General features: G+C 37.3%; 1 protein-coding gene across 1 annotated transcript in view; it reads left to right on the top strand.

The window, feature by feature from the left end:
• VEGFC (vascular endothelial growth factor C) overlaps positions 1 to 26,088 on the top strand; it is a 479,792-nt gene that overhangs the window by 75,545 nt on the left and 378,159 nt on the right. The window contains exon 3 of the mRNA XM_063638455.1: positions 18,133 to 18,226. The gene's annotated coding sequence lies outside the window, so the exon portion shown is untranslated. The remainder of the gene's footprint in view (positions 1 to 18,132; positions 18,227 to 26,088) is intronic.

Here is a 26,088-nt window from a genome sequence, read left to right as displayed (position 1 = left end):
TTATATTTACTATATGAGAAATTAAAATGAAGAATATTGCCGGTGAGGGCACATGCCTGTGGACCCAGTTACTTAGGAGGCTGAGGCAGGAGAATGGCTGGAGCCCATGGGTCCAAGGCATAGTATGCTATTATTGCACCTGTGAATAGTCATTGCGCTTAGCCTGGGCAACATAGAGAAACACTGTTTTTTTTTTTTAGTGGAGAATATTAAAAATGAGTCATAATTTTTTTTGAAATGACAATAGTAGCCTCAATTTTTATTTATAAAAATTAGATTTTACAGAATAAATATATTTAATGAGAAAACTTACACTGTTTTACATTTTGCAAGCCTCCCTGGCTAAGATGACAGGTAGATTTTTATGTCTGCTTCTACATTCAGCCTATTGCATCTCACGCTTCAAATGGACTGTGAAAAACTCACTTTGCTCTCATGTAAGATTAGGAGTGAAAGAGACAAATAATGTTTTTGCATTTTTATGAATATAGTTTTGACTTCACAGATCCCTAAAGAGTTCTCAGAGGCAGCCAGAGTTTCCAAGATCAAACTGTGTGAATGATGGAACTAATCTTTATTGAATACTTACACTGGGTAGATAGATGGTTTTTTGTATCAATTGTCTCATTTACACATGAATATGGAAGAAGTGTCCAAGAAAGAGAGAGATGTTTGTGAGAGCTAAGTTCAATGGCTACGCCCCTGCATTCCACTCTAACCACTGCCACATCTCATTCTCCTACTCAGATACAAGCTTTTTGAGAAACTTCTCTACTTGCTGTTTTTGCCTTCTCACTTCGTACTCCCCTTAGAACACATTGTAGTATTAACTCTCCCTCTTAACACCCTGCTCCCCACAAGGCTTCTTAAGTCCAAGGGCAATTCTCAGTCTTCATTTTGTCTGAATTCATGGTTGCATCCCCCTAGTAATTGGCCATACTGAAACCCCCTCCTGCGAATCAACCTTCTCTCTGCTGGGTTTCTGAGACAATGTGCTTTTCTTGTTCTTCTCCAATTTCTCTATCTTCTCCTTCTCAGTTGCCTTTTGGGTTGTTCTCAATATCTTCTTGTTGCTTATGTGATGGTTTTACTTAGGTGTCCTCCCTGGGCGATTTTCTGCTCTTACAGTAAGCATTCTCCCTTGGAGACAATCTCATCCCCTGTCAAGGTTGCTACCGCTGTCTATATGCCAAACAATTCCACATCTATAGCTGTCAGCCAGATTTCTTTCACAAGCTTAAAATCTGCCAAAAACACCTGCCTATTGGTCTCCTGTAATATAACATCCTGAAGGCATCCAAAACTCAATTTAAAAGCAAACACATTTTTCCCTATGCAGATTTATTCTCAATTCTGTCTTCCCTGCATAGGTTATCCAAGACATATTTTATTGAATCCCCCCTCTCTCTAAACCTTACATCAATTTCTGTTGTTCATCTCTCATAACTGTGTCCTGAATTTATTCCTCTATCTTGAGTTCTGCTGCCATTATTCTAGTTTAAGCCTTTTTCTTCTTATGTCTGCATTGTACAAATGGCACCTAACCCTTCTGCCTCCAGATTTGGCCCTCTTCAATATATTATAGCCAGAGGGATATGTCTAAAATTTCAAGTTGATTCTATCACTCTTTTCTTTTTGAATCTTTAGTGATAGCCCACTGCTTTTAGAATCAAAGTGAACACTTCTCAGTCAGCATGAAGAAGACCTGCCCAGTCACAAAATAGTAATATTATCACCTGATGCTTGCTACGTGCCAGACATTGTTCTAAGTGATTTACACATATTAATTCATTTAAATCTCATAAAATCACATGAGTAGATATTATTATCTTCATTTTACAAATCAAAGAGCTTTCTGTTAACTACTTGCACAGTTCACCTTTAGGGACTGTGCACTGCCCCCAGTGCCCACACAATGGGTGGAAGCATTATTTGATATCCTTGCCTCACCAGGGGAGGGAGTCCTCTGCACTCACTGGGCTGAGGTGAGTCATTCACATTTATAACCACATCACAGAAGTGACAGACACAGCCCCTGTGTTGATGGCACAAACAATGAAACTTATGTAAAGTAAATAATATTTAGTGATGCAAAATAAAATGTGTCTATTTCTAGCCTTTTTATTTCAGAGGCATTTATGATTTTTACATCACTCACTTCTCTTACTGTGTTATGCTCTGGTTCCCCGGAGAGGAACTGCTTACCGTGTTTGCTTTTCCATCTTTTCATTGCGACATGGTTCTCTAGGCTTAGTGCTTCACTCATGTCAAAAGTTAATCCTAAATTTGATGCTAAATGTAGAACTTTCAATTGTCATAGACAAAGTTATACCCATAATTTTTCTGGGTTATTCATTTAAAAATGATAACTTTTTGGGATGCTGAGGTGGGTGGATCACCTGAGGTCAGGAGCTCAAGAGCAGCCTGGCCAACATGGTGAAACACCGTCCTACTAAAAATACAAAAATTAGCCGGGTGTGGAGGCACATGCCTGTAATCCCAGCTACTTGGGAGGCTAAGGCAGAATTGCTTGAACCCAGGAGGCAGAGGTTGCAGTGAGCCAAGACTGAGCCATTGCACTCCAGCCTGGGTGATAAGAGTGAAACTCCACCTCAAAAAAAAAAAAAAAAAAAAAAAAAGAAAAGAAAGTTTAACTTATGTTACTTAGGAAACTAAATTAAAATGCTGCCGTAATGCAATAAGTGGGTCAACAAATTCTATAGTGTAAAATATGGGTTCATAATATTGTGGGGTTAAATTAAATACTTTTGGTTTAATTAAACACAAAGTATTTAACAAAAAATAATTATAGTAACATTCAAATGTACACAACTCATATAAGAAAGGAGTAATATAAAAATTAAAACTTGGGGAGTTCAATAATTTTAATCCATTATGTTTTAATCCCACCATGATAACATAGCCCATCTCACCCTTGATTGTTTTTTCACACTTGCAGACTTTGCCTGGTTACACTCCTAACCAAGCATTCTATGAAGAGTCAAGAGGTGTAATATAACTGATTGAGAAAAAATGTCTGAGACAAACTGATGAGAACATTTGGGAAATGAAATTTGCAACCCTGGAAAAAGAGTATATATATATATTTTTTTTTTGAGACAGAGTCTTGCTCTGTCACCCAGGCTGGAGTGCAGTGGCGCAATCTTGGCTCACTGCAAGCTCTGCCTCCCGGGTTCATGCCATTCTCCTGCCTCAGCCTCTCCGAGTAGCTGGGACTACAGGCGCCCGCCACCACGCCCGGCTAATTTTTTGTATTTTTAGTAGAGACGGAGTTTCACCGTGGTCTCGATCTCCTGACTTCGTGATCTGCCCGCCTCGGCCTCCCAAAGTGCTGGGATTACAAGTGTGAGCCACCGCGCCCGGCCACAGGAAAAAGAGTATATTATCATCTTATGTGTATCAGAATGTATATAATAAATAAGGATGACTTGTTGAAGGTCATAAAGCTTGTCCACAAGAATGCTGGAACAGACTTCAAATATTTGACTTCTGTACCACAAGATGATCTATTCAGTAATGTCTGTTTTTTTGCAATATTCCCTTCCTTATATGAGCACTGTTGGGTATCACATACACAAATACACGCATACAATAAACACTCCCATCTATATCTATATCTATATCTATATCTGTATCTATATCTATATCTATCATATATCTGTACCTATATATAGATGGAATATATATATATATATATATGTATATTCCATTACTCTGGGAAACTTACTATGAAGGAAATATTACTTATCAGAAATGATGTTTCAGGGTTTTTCAGATCTACAGGGCATGGAACAAATCAAGAAAGAGGACCCTTCTTTTTTGTCATATAAATATAGTCCTAGTGCCCCATACATTCTGAGTAGAATTTGGATTAAAAGCAAGTTTGGCTGACTTCCAAACTTGGGAATGTCATTTATTTGGTAACTTGCCATACGTTTATTTTCCTGCTCCATAAATAAGAATCTAAGATAAGATTGTCATTTTAATGCACCAATGACAGCACAAAAAAACAGGAATCATGAAGGAAATATATTTGTGGCATGATTTTAGAAGGTATAATCGAAAGAATATTTAAAATTATCTGGTCAAGTGATTTTTAAAATAAATTAGAAAACTGAGGCACAAATAAAATGCACACATTTCAAAAGCAGCAGTTATTTGAATGGATACAAATGTGGCTTGTCAAGACTACTGATATATTGCTATATGGTAATATATTTAGATTCCTTGCAAATATTCTGGGAAATAATTCAATTTACCCACTATTTATTGCATACTTGACAAGCTCCAGGCACAATGAGAGAGCTGCAAAGATAAGAGCCAGTCTTTATTCAGAGAGAAACTCACATTCTGATTCTGTAACTAATTATATAATATGTTACATTACTATTTATAATTAGCAAAGAGTTTTGAATTTCTTGTTAGAGCTTCTCCTTGGATACCTAGTTCTAGGAATTCATGACATCAAATGTCATTGTGTGTAGGTAATGCTTCAGTTAGTGCTGACAGTGCTTACAAAGTGGAAATTACATGTTTGCTAAGATAGATGGTTTTTAGGTCAGTAAGATGCAATTAGGTATCACTGGCAGTTCTTACACAAAGTTTATTGGAGGTTTGGAGGTAGCAGTGATGTCATCAACAAATATTTATCATCTTGATCCCTCAGATCAGTCAGATCAAGAGCACATTTCTACATGGGCGATTGAAATTGTTGAGCCAGAGAATTTAGCCAAAATGGTGTACTGCTTCACTACTATTAGTTAACCTAATGTACAGCACATTATAACATTCAATTCAGATCTTAACTATCCAAGCAATAAGATAGGTATTTGCCTAATTGACACTTGTTCCCATTAACAACCTACCAAAACAAAATCTGCATAATTTAGATAAATAATAACTCCAAGTTGCTTTATGCATAGCATCCATTATAGGTTCATAAGTTCTTTTGGAAGGTTTAGACCATTTGTATTCCTGTTTTCTGCTTCTTTAACTATAAAGTTTGAGTCCTAATGTAAATTTAATATGAAAGCATATGAAATAGCAGGGCACAGTGGCTCACGCTTGTAATCACAGCACTTTGGGAGGCCGAGGCGGGCAGATCATTTGAGGTCAGGAGTTCAAGACCAGCTTGGCCAACGGTGAAACTCCTCTCTACTAAAAACACAAAAATTAGCCGGGCATGGTGGTGTGCACCTGTAATCTCAGCTACTCAGGAGGCTGAGGCAGGAGAATCGCTTGGACCTGGGAGGTGGAGGTTGCAGTGAGCTGAGATTGTTTCATTGCGGTCCAGCCCGGGTAACAAAAGCAAAGCACGTGAAATAATATATGGTGTGCTAAAATGCACAAAATATTTTGTTTTAATGTATTTTTTTATTTTTTGTAGAAATATATGGTCATTATCCATGACACAAAAATTAACTATATTGGCACTTTTTATATTAAAAATAATTGTTATTGGTTCATATTCTTTTGTAAGATATAGAGAATAGATCATATTTAATCATAACATTGTGTTTTTTTTGTGAAATGTATGGAGAATCTCAAACCAGTAAGGCCAAATAATGTATTCACTGAAGATAGTGATGTGGCTTATTCTTTTTTCTTTTTTTGCCAAAGGTTTGAACATAATGTTGTGAATTCTAATTTTGTATTATTTTTCATTCTCTTTTTCAGACATCATTTCAAAATAGAAATATTAAAATAATATGATTTATGACCATGATTCAAGATTGAAAAATGCATTTTTGGATATGCAGATATATATTTACATTATTATCAGAATAAAGAGTATATCTCATTTTATTCCATAATACAAATTCATGACTTCTGGGTTTTGTTCAGGAGGCTGAATTTTTAATAATAATATAAAGCTGTGTTTTTACTCCAGCAGAGTGAAGTTCTGTGGAAATACTAACCTATTCATAAATAATAGTATCCCTCTCAGTTTATCCTAATTTATAGCTGTGAAATCACTCCTGTTACACTTATTGCATCCATGCCCCAATGTATACATTGGTCATGATTGAACTACTTACATGAAGCATATCAGACACATCAGGCGTTATTGCATACATGCCAAATTTCAGGCCCAGTGACAGTGGTTGAGGCGGGAGGCAGAGAAATAATAGGCAGACAGGGGCAGGTCCCTGACAAAACCCCACCTTTGAGCCAAAAAGCCGGAAACCCATGACCCAAAGTGGGAACTTCTAACCCGGTTTGCCCACTCTCTTCCAGTTGGTTCTTTCTGAATAATGTCTTTTTACCAATTGAATGTTACCTTTTCCAAAACTACTTATGGCTTGCCCTGCCCTGCATCCTGTGCCTAAAAAGACCGTAGACTCACTCAGGAGAGAGAGAGAGAGAAGTGGCTTGACTAGAGAGAGGTGACTTGACTTCAGAGGGACAGCTGGATTTTGGAGGGAGACTGCTTAACTTCAGAGAGGCACCTTGACTACAGGGAAGAGACGGCTGGGGACAGCTGGACTTCAGGGAAGATTACCTGCCTGTCCACCTGCCCCAACCCCGCCCCTGCCCTCAGCTCCTCTCTCTGCCGAGAGCCATTTCCACCACTAAATAAAATTCTCTGCTTCCACCATCCTTCAAGTGTCCGTGCAACCTCATTTTTCTTGGACTCTGGACGAGCTCAGGACCTACCGAGTGCAGGTACCCAAAAAAGGCTGTCACACTGGCCCTTTGCCCTTGCTGACAGAGGGCAGCTGCCCCACGCAACAATGCAAGGAGCCCACTAAGCTGATAACACACCGCTGTCCACAGATGGCGGAGCTAAAAGAGCATTGTAACATGCCTTCTGGGACTTAAGGGTCACAGGCACCCTCACCTGGGCACTGCCACAGGGCCCACACAGAACCTGCTCCTGCCAGTACCCAAAGCAGTCAGCCGGATCCCACACTCACCCACGTGCTCCCTCTGCAAAAGGTTGAGCACGTCGGGCTGAATAAATGGGACACCCCCTGTCACAAGTGCAATGAAGGGTTGAGAGAAAAGTCATACATCAACAGGGCTGTAGAGATGAGACACAGAGGGTGTAAAAATTAGACAAAATTTGTCTTATTATTGTTTTTTTCTTTTACACTTTCTTCTTTTACATTTTCTTTACATGTTCAACACCAGGATACTGTGGCCCCATGAATGCTCTGAAAACATGTTAAGAAGCCTGAGTTTATACCTAAAGCCAACCTTATCAGTCTGTCCATCAAATAGCTATATAATTGTAATTATAGGTATAAATAGATTTTATACCTGAGCGCAATTGAATGACCAAATGTAAATTTCAAAATAATAAATGTGTAGACTGAAGCATAGTCATCAATGCCTTTCCTTTCGATTTTGTAACCAATCTGGCCACTCCACATTGCAATAATGCTAGCTTGCTGCAGTTTAATTTTCTGTTCTTAAGAGAAAATATCTGGGTTGGTAGTCCAGACGTATTACTTCATGAATTAATTTAGGTATAAGCTTTTTCTTTCAGCATTTATAGTGTTTAAATATACATTGAAATGGATGATTATTTGCTTTATCTGTTGAATGACTCTTGTAATAACAACCATGTGTATTTGTTTTCTGTATACCTATATAGTTATAAGCTGGGTGACATCCTATCCAATTAACTGATGATCACTTACTACATGGAGGTGTCTCTTTTAAAATTTAAATCCCCACTAAAATTTAACCATCAGTTAAGTAAAAACCAAATTTAACTCGTGAAAACTAAAGATGTGAAACATAATTTAGTCAAAAGCCTCTGGCACTCCTTCTCTCAATTTGCTACCTCTAACACATGCCGGTACCGTGATCAGAATTAATGGATCATCACAGGAAAAAAATTAAGTACATTTACAGAAAGATGTTGGGGAGTCAGAGTAAGGCAGTGACTAGTTCTGGTCCAATAGATTAAGAAAGGGGTTAGAATTTCCAGAATTAAAAATGGAGATCAATCATTCCAGCATTAAGCTGTTTCCAGAAGATAAAACATACACAGCTGTGCATCTACTAATTTTTAAGGAAATTTTAACTGAAGTATAACAAAGATATAGAAACATGCATGAATCATAATGGTATAGCATGACAAACTTCACCAACAATGTACCAACATCAAGAAATAAAACTTTACCATTGCTCCACAAGCTGCCGGGGTACCCTGTCATTATCACCCAACCCTGGGAGTAACCACATCCTGACTTCTAACACTATAAATTCATTGTGCATGTATTACACAACTTCAAGGTTATTTGATGGGAACTTCATTTTATTTAATGTTGCTAGGTGTAAAGTTCTACTACTGTGAGTAGTGGAGAGATTGATAGATATCCTAACATTTCAGAAAACTGGATTTTGGAAAAGTATTGTAACCAAAATTTATGCTTCCATTGATGTATAATATATATTAAAAGACATTTATGGAAACATAACTGGAAGAAAGCTACTCATCTTCCTTCTAGTCACTGTCTATTAACACTGTATCTATTGAATTGGTTAAGAATTAGTGTTAAAATATCAGACATGACTTTAACTATTGACTCCCTCTTGCTAGGAATTTGATTCTGAACAAATAAATCTCTCGAATTTTTAAATTCTCCCTTTATAATTGATATGATACTAGAACTTAATTTACAGTGTTTTACATACATTAAAAAATGTCAAAAATATTTGTCTTACATACTGGCACATAGTAAAATCTCAATAGATTATAATTATTATCTATATCCTTTGGAATGTTTGATTTCTCAGAAGCCATTTTAAAAATATAAAATATGGGAAAGCTGTATGCACAAAGTCCTCATAGTAATAATCTTTGTAACAAGAAAACAATGGATACATTAGATAGGTTTATTCAATATGAGAAAGAAAATTGACTAGACATATATAGCATAAATATGCAAAACGTCTTATGAAAATATTGCTAAATAAAAATCATTTGAATGGAATATGTTCCTCCCCATTGATATTGTAACATTGAGCAAGCAATGGAACATGAATCTTTTTCTAATTAGCACTGATAATCCTTCTGACTTTTAATTGTTTACTATTTTTAAAAATTATTTTAAAGTAAATAAGTCACTTATCTTTATATGATTTAGGACCATTGGTCTTTTGGGCAAAAGCTATATGCAACTTGAATGAAATATGCAGTGTTAAGAATGTTCATTTCTTCATGGTCGTGGTAAACAAGAATTAGGTTTTCAACTCTTTGTTATATCAGGCTCATGGGTATGCAGAGGAGGTTCAGGAACTAATAAAGATGATTTAAGTGAAAATAATTTTATTAGAAATCCTTGGAAGATCTTCAGAATTTTATCAACATTGCCTACTTTTGCTCAGTTAGAAACAGTAATATATGTAAATAAGTGAAAGTAAATGCCTACACACACAGACACACACCAACACAAATAAATGAATGAAGTAGAATGCAAAGAAAGTTTAAATACAATTTTTTTTAGTTAAATAACCATGCTAATATAGCATTATAATACTTTCATTATACTTTAAGTATATATTTGAATTACTTCTCGACATACTCACTTCAAATAAATTAGTCATCAAAATAGAAGTAGATGCACCAAGGGAAAGAACAGAAGAAAGATTTTAGTTGTGATAAAGAAATTACTAAGAACATTTCAATTTTCTGTTTATAAATAATCATTGATTAGACCAATAGGCATACTTACCAAGATGCTTGCATTTGATGTCAGAGATTTTTATGTTGATTCCTAACTGTGCTCATTTTTATAAAATAACACAAAATTTTTAGTTGGCTTACATTTTTCTACTTGTGAAGGATTTAATGTTTTAATATTTTTCTTTATAATCCTTCACAGTTTATTTAAAATTTCCTTTATAATCCTGACAATGCTGTTATCTAATAAAAAGTTGTTTCTGGGCCAGGTGCGGTGACTCACGCCTGTAATCCCAGCACTTTGGGAGACCAAGCCAGGCAGATCATGAGGTCGACCATCCTGGCCAACATGGTGAAACCCTGTCTCTACTAAAAATACAAAAATTAGCTGGGTTTGGTGGCGCGTGCTTGTAATCCCAGCTACTCAGGAGGCTGAGGCAGGAGAATCTCTTGAACCAGGGAGTTGGAGGTTGCAGTGAGCTGAGCACATGCCATTGCACTCCAGCCTGGCAACGGAACAAGACTCCGTCTCAACAAAAAAAAAGTTGTTTCTGTGTTATGAAGCTGGACTTTAAGAATTATAATGAAAAATTCCTTATTTGTACATATTGGTCAAGCACAAAATCTGAATGTTCACAATTAAAATAAGAGCAAACAATGATTTTTGTTTTTACCAGTGATTCATTCATTTTTCCAGCAGACATTAAAATGACCATCATATTGTACGAGGTCCTGGTCTAGATGAGTTGATACAAGCTAAGGCAATCAAACTTCCATCTTTGGCTAGCTAAGCCTTGGACTGTTTTTCTATAAGATACATAAAACCATTGCTTAGTGATTTAATGACGCAGAGGCTAAATTACTGCCTATATGTATTAATGAAAGCCTGCCTTCACAGTTGACTAGAAAGCCATTTGCAGGTCGGTCTATCTATTGTAGTTGTTTAAATGAACAACTCAGATACAATTCATTGCATAGCCACTGTGTGCTATGACAAAAATATGATTTAAAAGTCTCAAAGGTTGACTCAGAATGTGATGTGTCATCTTCTCAGGGAAATCCTTCATTTCATATGAGTTTTGGTGCACTGCTACCAGTCAGGCTTTCTGGAATGCATACCTTTTTTCTCCCTTATTCCAAAATCCTTGGAACTAAAATAAAATAAATTTTTAAAAAATTTATTTATATGAATTTTTACAACGTTTACTAAGTTTTTTATATACTGATAACAACAACAAAAGAATACACCAGACCACTTTTTTGTTTGAGACAGAGTTTTGCTCTTGTTGCCCAGGCTGGAGTGCAATGGCGTGATCTCGGCTCACTGCAACCTCCGCCTCCCAGGTTCAAGCAATTCTCCTGCCTCAGCCTCCCGAGTAGCTGGGATTACAGGTGTCTGCCAGCACGCCCTGCTAATTTTTATATTCTCCATGTGGGTCAGGCTGGTCTCGAACTCCTGACCTCAGGTGATCTGCCTGCCTCGGCCTCTGAAAATTGTGGAGATTACAGGTGTGAGCCACTGCACCCAGCCACCAGACCACTTTTTAAAACAAAAAGAAGAAAATGGAGTTCTGTGTTAGTTTGACAAATGCATTTGCGTATTTCAGAGATTTTGTGTCATATTACTCGTGAATTATAACTAAAGGTGATATCTAGATTCTCTTCATTCTTTAATATTATATAGAGTTTAAAAATTGTCACATGTAAATAGGTACTTCAAGATAATATGATTGGAAATAAAATAGAGAAATTTAGTCTTAGGACTATCAGTTAATTAGGTTGACTATATAAGTTCATAGGCTTTTTCAAAAATGATACTCGGTGTACCTAATCATTCAAAACATAAAAATATCAAAAATGAGCCAGGCAAGGTGGCTTACGCCTGTAATCCCAGCATTTTGGGAGGCCGAGGTGTGTGGATCACAAGGTCAGGAGATCGAGACCATCCTAGCTAACATAGTGAAACCCTATCTCTACTAAAAATACAAAAAATTAGCCCAGTGTGATAGCATGTGCCTGTAGTCCCAGCTACTCTGGAGGCTGAGGCAGGAGAATCACTTGAACCTGGGAAGCAGAGGTTGCAGTGAGCCAAGATTGCACCACTGCACTCCAGCCGGGGCGATAGGTAAGACTCTATCTCAAAAACAAAACAAAAAACAAAAAACAAACAAAAGAAAAAGATCGAAATGCCACAAAAATCAAATGATTAAAATGTTCCTGGCTTATTAAAGGCTTAGAATCCTAAATATGAAAACACACATTAAGATCCAAAATCTATCCTTATATAATTTTAGAGGAGTGACAATAATATTGTGTCAAATTTTTCAAAGAATCTCTTGTAATTATAAATATTAGAACAATTGGGGAACATCAAGTAGGAATTTTAATCCTATGTTTTAATTGTAAATGTAGATATTTCAAGACTCCTATAGCAGTCAATTTTATATAGCTGTTAGGAATTCCTGATATCTGTTTGTGCAGAACCTACTATGAAGCTAGAAATTTGAGAAAGAAAGCCATGGGAGTATTGCACATTTTACCTATGATGCAGAACGACAGGAAATGTATTTTATGACAAGACGGAGTCAGACACATAAAAAAGTACATAGTAATCATTTTTTAAAAAAGAACAGGTATTTGGCTCAAGAGCCTTAAAATAAATCTACACTGGGGCCAAATCTGAAAAGCAAACCAATGAAAGAAAACCATGCTTGCAAATCGGAAATTCCAATTTGTATGTGTAAAAAAAATACAGAGTGACTTCAAGTTGACACTTGCAAATGTAATAGAAACTTCTAATGTTCACCTATATCTTGTTCTCCTCTCCTTCCTGATATATGGAAGAATTTTCTCAGCCATATTCAAAGGTGGGTAGAATTACAATTAGTTCTAAGTAATGGTTCCTGTGTAGAAGTGAAATGTATTATATCAAGACTATAGTATTGAACTGCCTCCTACTTTATTCTTTGCTTGCCACTACAATCAGAGAGACATATCAAGATAGGACATCTGTCATCTTGTGTTATTAACAGGCCACAATAAGCTGAGTTCCTCTAATGACACACTTTAGAAATATATCATAAGAAATAAAAATTAAACTGTTACTTTAATCTACTAAGATTTTGGGGTTGCTTGTTAGTGCAGCAAACCCTAACCTGTCCTGGCTGACCCAGCAAACCAAATTGTGTAGAGTACTGTTAATTCTAAAGTGGCAATGTAAATACTTTTAGGAAAGAAGGTCAAATATTCTTATTCATCAGAAATATTCTACTATAATTTAGATTGACTGAAAGTAGGAAAATGTTTCAATTTAAATGCCTAATAGCAAAACCAAAATACAGATATTGATGGGTTACTCCTAAATTCGTAATTTAGTGTTAAGTATTTCTTTAGCATTGGTAAGACTATAATATTACTTCCCCTTCTTCCTGCTGTTTAATAGCATTGACATTTATAAATAAATAATTAAGATGGATTCTTCTGAATTAGATAGAACTGTCAAGCCTATAGTTATCAGCCTCCAGAGAGCAGGATGTTAAGAATTGTCTCAGAAGTAGCATTACTAATAATAAAAGAAATAATAACTGTAGAAAGTAATGCAGATACTCTAGATTACATATTATCACTAAAGCTCATAAAATAGCAAACCCTACAGAATTACTCATTTTCAAATATACTGCACAGAGATTTTGCCAAAGTTTTATTTCTAAACTGTTGAGTTTATTAATTTGCATGCTTTTTTATACAAAGACACAGAATACTGTGCTAATATGGGGAATACATTCCACATTTTTCAAAGATTTTGAATTTAAGCAAGAATGTTTATTGAAATGTAAATATTCTTTTCTATTTGGGTTGAAATGTGAAATAATAGTCGTAAAACAAACAAAGTCCAAGAGAATTGACTCAACATGAATGTTCCCTTATTTAATACCATTCATATTTTAAGTCCTCATTGGTGGTTATTTTCCAACAGTCCACTAGTATCCTAGAGAAGATTTGCAAATGGATTTTGTAATTTAGGTCCATGTTTCAGAAATGGACTATTTAATGGAGAAATGAAGTGTTTAAGATTACTACATGAATGATGTCCTCCAGATTGCTGAAAGTTAAAAGTTTTGGTTTAGAGGGGGACTGGTATTCAGAAAAGGCATTCTTTTTCTGTTTGAATACTACTTAAATTTTATAGCTTCATTCAGATGGAAAGATTAGCCAGAAAACTTATTGATTCTTTTATTCTTCCTCTTTCATATACCACAGAAATTCCATTAATCTGTTGGTACTTTTGTTCATTCTTTTATCTATTCTTCAACAAGCAAGTATCACCTGAATGTGTACTAAGTGACAGATGATACACCAGGTACAAGTGATATGGAAAATAAAATGCAGCTCTTGTCCAAGAAACTCACTCTTTGGGGATTCTGGATATCAAATAGTAAATTTCAGCATGGATGAGAACAGGGCTTCTGCAGTCATACAGACATGCTTTGGTCAAACTCCTCTTTGTTTAATCAATTACTAGTTACGTGACTTTGGGGGAAGAATTTCTCATCAATTACCTGTAGATTATAGGCTGTTGTTTAGATTAAATTAGGTAATGATATAGTTATCAAAGCTATCACTCACTTGAATTTGATATATGGTAATTATTATAGGTGTATTTTTAAAAATAGAATTGTTACAAGAGAAGGGCTGATGAAAAGTAATTATTTAGCCTGACACTTGGGGAATGGCTTGGCTAGGCGTGTACATAAACCAACAGATGGGTCAAAGTTTGAAACACATGGAGAATTCAGTAAATATTTACTGAGAGTTGCTGTGTGATGGGCAGCACACTGGAGTCTTTGTTGATAAACACAAAAGTCTATTTCTGTTTTTAAAGGAGCTTAAAATCTGAATAGGTGAAATAATAAGAAAGTAATAAACATTTCATGTTATGGCTATTCTAACAGAAGTTTATGAAGATAGTGGTGAGAGGTGAAGCCAGCTGGACTTCCTGGGTCAAGTGGGGATTTGGAGAACTTTTCTGCCTTATAAGAGGATTGTAAAATGCACCAATCAGCAGTCTGTAGCTAGCAAGAGGATTGTAAAATGCACCAATCAGCACTCTGTAAAAATGCACCAATCAGCGCTCTGTAGCTAGCAAGAGAATTGTAAAATGCACCAATTAGTGCTCTGTAAAATGCACCAATCAGCAGGATCCTAAAAGTAGCCAATTGCAGGGAGGATTGAGAAAAGGGCACTATGATAGGACAAAAACAGAACATGGGAGGGGAACAAATAAGGGAATAAAAGTTGGCCACCTCAGCCAGCAGTGGCAACCTGCTTGGGTCCCCTTACACGCTGTGGAAGCTTTGTTCTTTCGCTCTTCACAATAAACCTTGCTACTGCTCACTCTTTGGGTCTGTGCCATCTTTTTTTTTTTTTTTTTTTTTCCCAAGATGGAGTCTTGCTGTGTTGTCCAGGCTGGAGTGCAGTGGCATGATCTCGGCTCACTGCAAGCCCCGCCTCCCAGGTTCACGCCATTCTCCTGCCTCAGCCTCCCGAGCAGCTGGGACTATAGGCGCCCGCCACCACGCCCGGCTAATTTTTTGTATTTTTAATAGAGACGGGGTTTCACCGCATTAGCCAGGATGGTCTCGATCTCCTGACCTTGTGATCTGCCCGCCTCGGCCTCCCAAAGTGCTGGGATTACAGTTGTGAGCCATTGCACCCGGCTGGGTCCGTGCCATCTTTAAGAGCTCTAACATTCACCTCAGAGGTCCGTGGCTTCATTCTTGAAGTCAGCGAGACCACGAACCCACTGGCAGGAACCAACTCAGGACGCAGTAGCATATAGAAAAAATCACTAAAATCTACCAGGCCACCAGTGTGCGTAGTACCAGCAGAAAGGCTATTGCAATAATTCAGGTTAGATTATGATGGCTTGAAACATAATAACAGCAGCACCCGTGAAGATAAGGGACAGAAACAAGATATATTCAGGGGTAGGACAGGAGACTCACTGCATGTAAGGGTGGAAGGAGGATTCCAGGGTTAGTCATAGGGCCTTAGTGGGGGGAACTGTAAGTCAATATTCAAAAACAAGAAAGCTAAATGAAAGAATCAAATATTTTGAATAGTTTAGATGTTGAAATTACTTAGTGCCATATCCACCTCTGATCTCTCTTTTCATCATTCCAGCTTATTCTGGTTTGGTTTTGCTTTGGAATACCTGTATATATAAGTGGTTTTCACCTCAATGCCTACATTACCCTTGATTTGAGGTAAATATAGAAAAATGTGTGGCCTGAGGACTACAGTCCCCATGAGGAATAATGGTATCTTAGGCGATTTAAATATTTGGTCCTGAACTTTTCTTTGGGATGTCTGAAGTATTTTATTATGGGTATCAACATTTGAAGTAAAACAAAATATCAGAATTACATGTGAAAGTTGTGTTACACACACATGAAAAACTACTGGAAAGAACTCAAAGTGCCTTGGGAGTTGAAGGGTAGAGTACCAGAGATCTGAGATGCCTTTCTCTCAGCAATCTGTAAAGTGACCTCAAGAGAATGGTCTCCTCTTGAGGTTTGGATGGCTCCGTCTGCCCTAAGAGTTACTGTTGTTGCAGCTAAGTGGCCCCTTTATACGTGATTTATTTTGTCATGTGGAAAGGTTATCCCACTCAAAGACCACTGGGCAATGATATTTCTTCCCAACTGGAAGTGCATAAGCTCAGTGTGAACAGCTGTTGGAACAATTGTGGGTGAAAATTTTGTTCTATAGAAAACAACCTTGATGAACATACATGGTCACATTGCTTTCAGGGCTAATGCCCATCTGTTGGACTGGCTGAGTGCCTGGTCACTTGTTGGTCAGACTTTAGGAGGCACAGTGTCTCAGTCAATAAGTTTCAGCTCCTTTCCTGCGACAGCACTGCCCTCTGGATGTTGTACGCTCTTTTACCACAGATAAGCTGCAAATAGATACATGAGATTTAATTCCCTTTTCTCACAAGCTCATCCAAGAAAAAAGGAAATCAACATTTTATAGAAGTTGTCTCTCAAAGGCCAGGGTATTTTAAGTCTGTTGTTGGTTTGTGTTTTTTTCTGTTTATTCTATTTTCTCCATAGATGAGACAGGGTCAGCATAGCATGCTATGATTACATATATTAATCATTGCGTGTTGATGTCTTATTTGGTTTTCAGAAAGAATAGTTTCATTTCAGTTTCCCCCTCTTTACAAAGAAAGTCAAGTAAAATATAGTATAAGAATATGATAATTTTTTCCTGATTTTAATTTCTTTTCTATTTTTAATCTACTTTTTCCTTTATTTTTCTTTTATCTTTAGCCATTTCTTGACTCACTGATTTACTTTTTCATATTATTATCCCAGTTTACTTTTTCCCATCCATGATACTGGATTCAGTCATTCTTTGTAGGTCCCTGATCTTTTTTGTTTTGCCCTCAAGTCTGAAATCTCTCCAATGTGTTCCTCTAATTATTTCCTTCTTTCTTAATTCAGAATTCCGGTTTTGCCCTGTCCCTGATCCCTGTTCATCTTCCAGAAGTTTAAATTCTTCACATTCTTGGTCCTTTTGAGACTGGTCTCTTCACTTTCTACTAAGTATGAAAGGAACTATGGTTTATCATCCTCTATTTTCTTTTGCTCTTCTGATGAACAGGTTTCATTTGACACTAGGATAGTGGGGAGAATAGCGCTGAAAGGGAATATAACTCTAAGCAGGGAAATTTCTTTGTGGGACATAAAAACACATTAATGTCCCTTTTGTAAACCTGTGTAGTGGAGAGACCATTCTTTGCAAATCACTGTCATCTGAGGACTCTGAACAATCACAAGAACCTCAGACCAGAGAAGCTCAGGTTTAAGAGATGTGTAACATGCAAGATGAGACGTTTTGGTTTTTTTTTGTTGTTTATTTTAATAGTTTTTGAGGAACAGGTGGTTTTTGATTACGTGGAGAAATTCCCTAGTGGTAGTTTCTGAGATTTTGGTGTACTCATCACCCAAGCAGTGTACACTGGACCCAGCATATGGTCGTTTATCCCTCACCCTCCTCACACCCTTCCCCCTGAGCCCCTAAAGTCCCTTATATCATTCTTATGCCTTTGCATCTTATATGATTTGGCTGTGTCACCACCTAAATCTCATCTTGAATTGTAGTTTCCATAACACTGGACACAGTATATAGTCCTTTATCCCTCACCCTCCTCACACCCTTCCCCATGAGCCCCTAAAGTCTCTTATATCATTCTTATGCCTTTGCATCTGATAAGGTTTGGTTGTGTCGCCACCCAAATCTCATCTTGAATTGTAGTTTCCATAATTCCCACATTTCGTGGGAGGGACCTGGTGGGAGGTAATTGATTCATGGAGGTGGTTACCTCCATGCTGTTCTCCTGATAGTGAGTGAGTCTCATGAGATCTGATGGTTTTATAAAGGACTTTTTCCCCTTTGCTTGGCAGTTCTCTCTCCTGCTACCTTGTGAAGAAGGATGCATTTGCTTCCCCTTCCACCATGATTGTAAGTTTCCTGAGGCCTCCCCAGCCATGCGGAACTGTGAGTCAATTAAACCTCTTTTCTTTATAAATTATCCAGTCTTGGATATTCTTCATAGCAACATGAGAATGGACTAGTACAGCATCCTCATAGCTTAGCTCCTACTTATAAGTGAGAACATATGATATTTGTTTTTCCATTCCTGAGTTACTTCATTTAGAGCAATGATCCAGGTTGCTGTGAATGCCATTATGTAATTCCTTTTGATGGCTGAGTAGTATATAGATATATATATATATATCACATTTTCTTTATCCATTCATTGGTTGGTGGACATTTAGGCTGGTTCCATATTTTTTACAGTTGTGAATTATGTCTTTTTTATATAATGACTTCTTTTCTTTTGGGTAGATACCCAGTAGTATTGGGGTTGCTGGATCAAATGGTAGTTCTACTTTCAGTTCTTTAAGGAATCTCCATACTGTTTTTCATACTGGTTGTACTAGTTTACATTCCCGCCCATGGTGTAAAAATGTTCCTTTTGCACCACATCCATGCCAACGTCTATTATTTTTTGATTTTTTAAATTATGGCCATTCTTGCAGGAGTGAAGTGGTATCTCATTTTGGTTTTAATTTTTATTTCCCTGATAATTAGTGATGTTGAGTATTTTTCATATGTTTCTTAGTGAGTTGTTTATCTTCTTTTGCAAATTGTTTATTCACGTCCTTTGCCCACTTTCTGTTGGAATTATTTATATTTTTTTCTTGCTGATTTGTTTGAGTTCATTGTAGATTTTGGATATTTGTACTTTGTCAGATGCATTGTTTGCGAATATTTTTTCACTTTCTGTGGGTGTGACTATAGGGTGACCTCTCTTACTGTCTTCCTTCCCTTCTCTCTGGATGTAAGTCTTCTTTTTCTTCTAGCCCCAGGGTGACAAGATCAAGAGAGAGTGAGAGTTCTGGGGACAGTGAATGAAAATGTGGAACAAAGTATATCACCTCCCTACCTAGCATTGGCTCCAAGGAAGTTTATGTAGAATGTGTGATTGTTTATTTGCTTGTTGGGTTGTTTTCTAGTCAAAAATAAGTAGAAAATACTGAATATATTATATTTATTGTTTTAATAAATATCAATCAAGTGGATGTACTTGGGACAAATAGTGTTCTAGCAACTGAGAAAGGGTGAACAAAATGTTAGAGTGTATGTGCCAGAAGATGTGATTATAGTTATAACCTTGTTTAACCACTATATTAGGTTATAGTTATAACCTTGTTTAACCACTATATTAGGTTTAATAAGTTCATTAATCCCCTGGTATTATAAAGTTCATTAATCCCCTGGTATTATATTTCAAAATATATCAAAATCTGTATTAATACTGTAGAGATTGCTTCAGTTAGCTACTAACTCATTTGTTCATTTGTTTTAAATGTGTGATAGAAAAGTTTTGGGATGTCTCTGGAATTTTGATTGTATTTTTCTATGCCAAAAAGTCAACTTTCAGGGCATTAATGAATAGCTCATGCATGAGTCTTAATTGTTATAATAAAAACATTTTTCTTCCCTTTAGGTTTTATCCAAGTTCTTGTTTGTTTTATGTTATAAGCAAAAACAGATCGGCAGAGGTCAGTTTCCCTGCCAACCTTAAAGATAGATGCAAATTGCTTGAGGAGCATTATTTTAAGCCAAGCTTGGCTTGTTTAATCAAGTTCACAGTAAAGAGATGGTAACTAGCTGGAAAACAGCCTACACATGAGTCAAATTAAATTATTCATGTTGTCCCTTCCACACTGCTTTTATAATTAGAGTAGCAGCATGACGCTGAGGGAAATGCATGAGCTTTGAATTTAGAAATGTTGGCGCTTGAAAGTATGCAAATAAGCCTTTATGAGCCTCAATGTTTTCAACTGTAAAATGGGGATATGTGTGCCTTTTTTGTGGCTTGTTTTAAATGGATGAAATGAGATAATATACGTATAGTGCTTGGCATTAAATATGCTTGAAAATTAGTAGTGAACATTATTACCTTTGATTTTATTTATTTATTTATTTTTTTTTGAGAAGGAGTCTCGCTCTTTCACCCAGGCTGGAGTGCAGTGGCGCGATCTCTGCTCACTGCAGGCTCCACCCCCCAGGCTTCACGCCATTCTCCTGCCTCAGCCTCCCACGTAGCTGGGACTACAGGCACCCGCCACCTCGCCTGGCTAATTTTTTGTATTTTTAGTAGAGACCGGATTTCACCGTATTAGCCAGGATGGTCTCGATCTCCTGACCTCGTGATTCCCCCGCCTCGGCCTCCCAAAGTGCTGGGATTACAGGCGTGAGCCACCGCACCCGGCCACATTATTACATTTTAATCTAGACCATTCAAGATAAAGCAAAGCTTGTTTTTTGATTGTGTATCTCTGCCTGTCTTTATAATCCTGGTGGTTAAGCATCTTCATAAAATACTGTCTCTAAAATGTAAGCCATAAAATTTGGATTTATTTTATGTAGGATTCTTTAAGGTAGTCAAGCATGAAAGTGAAAAGTTCTTTGATGGCCTTTTCCCATTTAATTCCTCAGATGTAGAAAACCAAAAAGATTCACAACTATATTATGTTAATGATCATAGTTCCAAAATGTCCTAGAACTACAATAAATAACCTATGATGTCCATAATCATTTTGTGACTCATTGTTCATAACCAAAGGACTTTCCTGACATTTATATACTTCGTTAAACCACCCATATCTGTGCAAAAAAAAAAAAAAAAGAAAAAAAAGGCACTCACAGTCATGTCTTAAACTAATCAGAGCAAGGCCATTCAAGCTTATTGCCCAAAGCCTGTCAGAAGATTCAGCACAGGCTGTTATTCAATTATGGAGAAACTAGCCTATTACTGTGCATTAATTAAGTGTAAAATTATGAACTGTGTCTCTCTATATATCTTGACACTGCAAAGTGATGTTAGTGGAATAATTATTTTTATATCCTTTAATAAATTAGTATATATATTTAAGGGTGGCATAAATGTCTCTTGACTATCTTTTATTCTGATAGACATCAGCGTGTAATTATATTCAGCAGCTGATGAACTACAATCACCTGACTCTTGAAGCTGATCGGGCTTGCACTGTAAGCATCCACAAAGGGAAATGTACCTTAGATTCCAGGAAGGCTGGGGAGTCCATAACCTGCTTCAAGGTCTTTTTTTAAGGAGAGAGGAGAGGAGGTTGTGCATCAGAGGCACTGGAAGGAAGCAGAATCACATTCCTGTGAGACAGTTTTAGAATGTTAGCCTTGCAGTTCTTAAAATCATGTGGTACTTTGCATTATTAAAATACAAATAAACCTGAGAGGGCTAACACTTTAATCCATTATCAGACCACAAATGGAGGCATCATTTAAGCAGCAGGCTGAGCAGAAATGTGCGTTGGCAGAAAAGGAAGAATAGGGCAAAATTGTTCCTACTTTACTTCTCAAGTTTGTCTCAGCTCAATTCTGACCCAACTCTACCCCTATAAAACAATAAAAAAGGAAAGATTCTGGTTGACAAGTGATGACTGTATGGCCTCCCTCACCCTCCCCAACCCCCACCCCAGGACACTTAAGACGATTGAAAATAATGCCAACATTATACTATTATCAGAACAATGATTAGATTTTAAATATATCTTGCATCATTGGAAAATTAATTACAGTCACTAACACGTTAGTATATTATCCAAGCAAAGCTTGATTAGAATTCTATCTTGCTAAAGTACTTGGGATAAATCCTCACCATTTGATGATCACAACATACATCTTACGGCGTGTCTCTAGAAAATTGAGAAACATTTTATACTAAAAATAATGGAGTTCACCTCCATCAGATAATGGCAAGTTAACATTAAAAGTTAATATCAGAGTATAAATATGTAACTATTAATATTATTGAAACATAAAACAAATGCCAGTTTAAGGGACAGAATATAGTGATGATGATGGCAGAGGGCTGCTACTTACTGCAGAAGGAAGGAAGTCATGCCTGGAGAAGTTGTCTGAGGTTATGGAGTGAAACTGAAGAGGTTTTCATACGCAACATGTTTCCCTGCAGTAAGGAGAGAATTACTATTGCTATACACCAGTTTAGCCACACTTTATAAAATAGAATCTGGGTCTTCAGTTAGCATCATGGTCATAATAGAACTTCTAAATTATTAACTAAATTTACAGGCATTTTGGAATATTCATATACATAAGGGAAACCTTGAAAATTTCCCTTAATGATGTCTCTGAGATGTGCAGGGAAAGGAGGAAGCTGAGTTAGTGTAAGGCTATCTGGACAAACCCACCGCCCAATTAGGAACTACTAAACTTTAGTGTCTACTAAATAAAACACTGGTTTCCAAATAGTAAGACAAGCCCAGTTACCTGCTAAGAATCTTGGAAAAAGCTTGTTCATAAAAAATTCTTATTTATCAGGTTAAATGAGAAAGCCAGTAATTTATTTCTTTAAAAAGTTTTCAGGATATTCTAATACACTCAAATTGGAACTACGAAACTGGTCTTTTTAGAAATAACGGGGCAGCTGGCAGCTTTAGTGGCAGTTGAGTCTTCACAGTTCTCTGGTTGGTTTGGTGGACTTATGACAGCTGGCCCTTGTTATCCTTTAAAACTATGTACTGGGGCCGGGTGCGGTGGCTCACGCCTGTAATCCTAGCACTTTGGGAGACCGAGGCAGGTGAATCACGAGGTCAGGAGATCGAGACCATCCTGGCCAACATGGTGAAACCCCACCTCTACTAAAATACAAAAAATTAGCTGGGCGTGGTGGCATGTGCCTGTAATCCCAGCCACCTGGGAGGCTGAGGCAAGGGAATCGCTTGAACCCTGGAGGCAGAGGTTGCAGTGAGCCGAGATCGCGTCACTGCACTCCAGCCTGGTGACAGAGCAAGACTCCGTCTCAAAAATAAATAAATAAATAAAATAAAACTATGTATTGGAATGTAGAAATGACTCCAGAAGCATCAGTTTGAAGACTGCTGAAAATCTGGGCCTGTGGCTCATCCTATAGAAACAGCAGAGAACATCTCCCTGATACAGTGTCTTCTATCTCCTGGTACCTGAAGAAATAGGAAACTCAGTTCCAAGGTTGCTTGCTTTTTGTAGTTTGTTCACATGTTTGAAGGCTCTCTGCTCATTTTTATAGTTGCATAATATGAATTGCCTATAAAAAGAAAGAAAAAAAATGGAAAGGAAGAGATTTATTTCCAAAGGTGCTCCAGGGATGAGTTACAGTAGAATGATAATTACAAATAAGAGCTTAGACCTCTCTGTTCTTTATAATACAATGTGATACGTTCATGATAGCCTTTCTTTTCCATGCATTTTAAGTGTGACTGAAGAAACTTACAGGTAAGACATCCACCCTGCACGTTTTCCTGAGGCTGATGACTCTTAAATGGCCAATCTGATTTTAAAAACACGCATGTATCATTAAACTATGTGTATTCATCCATAGAATTGCTCAAACTAGATTTTATTCATACGTTCTTTCAAAGGTTTGAGTTTTATTACATTAGTAAAAAATGGCTTATTTAGAAACATTCTACAGGACTAACATCAATGTGGCCAGGGTAAAACGGCTGAGTAGAAATTATAGATTAAGAGTAATAAATAACAAAATATTTAAAGGAGAACATGCTATTTTAGATAAGAAAAGGTTGCATCTTCCAGCATTGTCAGTGGAGGGGGGAAAAAGGTGAGAGGTTAAAAAGGGTGAGAAATAATGTGGTGAATGGAAATAACAGATTCTCCCAAGTCTGATAGTGATTGAATCTGAGTAAATAAGTCAAATGGGCTAGGTTATGTGATGATAATGAATAACTTTAAGTCGTAGTGGCTTAAAACAACGATTTATTTCTCTCTCATACCACCTGTGCAATCTGGCTGAGGCTCCGCTCAGCACTGTCCTCACTCAGGACAATAGAACTTTTATTCTATGGAATATTGCTTGTTAATCATGGCAGAGAAAAAAAGAGGGTGTGGCAAATCGTGTAATGATTTCAATCCAGAAAAGAGGGAATTCTGCTTATATTTCATTAGTCAAAGCAACTTCAAATTGGCCAGGAAGTATTATCTGACCCATGTGCCCCAAATGGAGAAAAAAGGAATATTTGATTAACGGCACTAATGACTATACCACTCTGCACTTTCGGCCACTCCCTCTCCCTCCAACAACAACAAAACATATACTAGCTTTGATGCCCATGATATCCAAGTGATGCCAAATACTATTCATCCAGACATGCTCCCTCTTGGTCTGCAGATCTGTGTGCAGACAAGTTATCGTCCACCTTCAACCCCAGCATGCAATGGCAGAACAGGGACAGACAACTATCGCTATCAGAAAAATGGGAAACACCGAGAAGTCGCTGGTCTGTAGATACTCTAAAATCATGCTAGACAAATGTCATGAGGGGCTCTTATTCTGGGAAAGTGGAGAATGTTGATTGTTTAGACAGTAATTCACATTCCTAGAAGGGCCCCCCTCCTAACTTTTTCCCATGGCACTTGGCTACTCTTTCCAGTTGTTTATTCCTCCCTCTTTTTTATTATTCTTCTTGGCCATATATGAATTGGACATGAGACTGTGATGCTATGTTGTCATTGGAGGTTCAGCGGCTTTCTCAGCCTGTTCCTGGCCTGCCAGAAACTTAAGGACTGAGGGTTATTTTGGTTCTTGAATAGGGTTTTTATTTTTATTTTTTGGCTCATGCTCATGACTCCTTCAATAGTAATCTCTCTTAAAACCTTAGCAGCTTTTAAAATGTTTGACTTAGTCAGTTACATGTTCCGGTAACCACATCCAGAATTCCTTTTAGACATATTTCTCAGATTTACAGTATTTGTTTGCTTCTTGCCCCATGCTTGCTCTCCCTCAATTACAGGCCTTAGGCCAATCAGGCTGAGGTGGGAGATCCACACCTTTAATCTCTTTTCCCTGAGCTATTTTATCCAATTCAAAGGATTTACTGTGTGCTACTTTAATCCATTCAAAGGGTTTTAATAATGGGAATAAACAGCTTTAGCCTTGATTTGATCCTTGCCTCAAGGCTAAGTTTTAATCAGCCTTTGTTGCTTGAAGTAGTTTTTCTTCCAACCCCACTAGTCTTTCTCTCAGAAGACTGTTCTGTTTTGTCACGGCTTTTCATTGACTTTTTAAATGATCATGGGAACATTAAGAGGTATATAGAAGAGTACCCTGGATTCCAGATATAGAACTCTCTGTCCACATTGTATAGCAGCAACCAACCTCCTGTTATTAATAGAAATCGATCTCCGCCTATTTGTGCAGTAGCAAGAAGAGTTGAAAATGACCGGGAAGAAGTCTCAGCTTCTACATTAATGGGACTAAGGCTTCATTCCCTTGTTGAAAGTTTTCTCTCTTAGGACTAGTGCCCCTAAGTCTTTCAAGTGCAAGGTTTTGGGTATGGGAAGCAAATATTTTTGTGAATTTCTGAATCAGAATAATCTTATGAGGAATAGTAAATGGAGAATAAGGCATTCTCTTAAAGGGATCATGATGCTAGCAAAAGCTATGCAGACAACGAAGGCAAATCTGTTTCGGTGCCATGTTTTTATTCTCAGGAGGGCAAATTATTGGTCCTCCCTAATCTAAGGAAGCCAAAGTCATCAACGTCCACCAAATGGCTGGATAGCAACCAATTGCTCCTGAACACCTGAAGGAATCGTGCCATGCTTAAGGCTCTGAGCCACTTTCTGCTGTTGGCAAGGAGAGAACTCAGCACCGGCAGTGGCTGTGTCCATGTCAGCCCCAAAGAAGCGAATGATACGCTTTTGAGCTATTTATGCTCACTGAACATCACTGGTATGGCTAGAGAGAGGGGTGGCCTGACATCTAGATGAGTTTCTCTTGTTCACCTGCTTAT

The sequence above is a fragment of the Symphalangus syndactylus genome, chromosome 4 (genome assembly GCF_028878055.3).
Source record: "Symphalangus syndactylus isolate Jambi chromosome 4, NHGRI_mSymSyn1-v2.1_pri, whole genome shotgun sequence".
Classification (NCBI taxonomy): Eukaryota; Metazoa; Chordata; class Mammalia; order Primates; family Hylobatidae; genus Symphalangus; species Symphalangus syndactylus.
The sequence above is the reverse complement of the archived record's forward strand: the minus strand, read 5'-3'. Positions and strand labels throughout refer to the sequence as shown.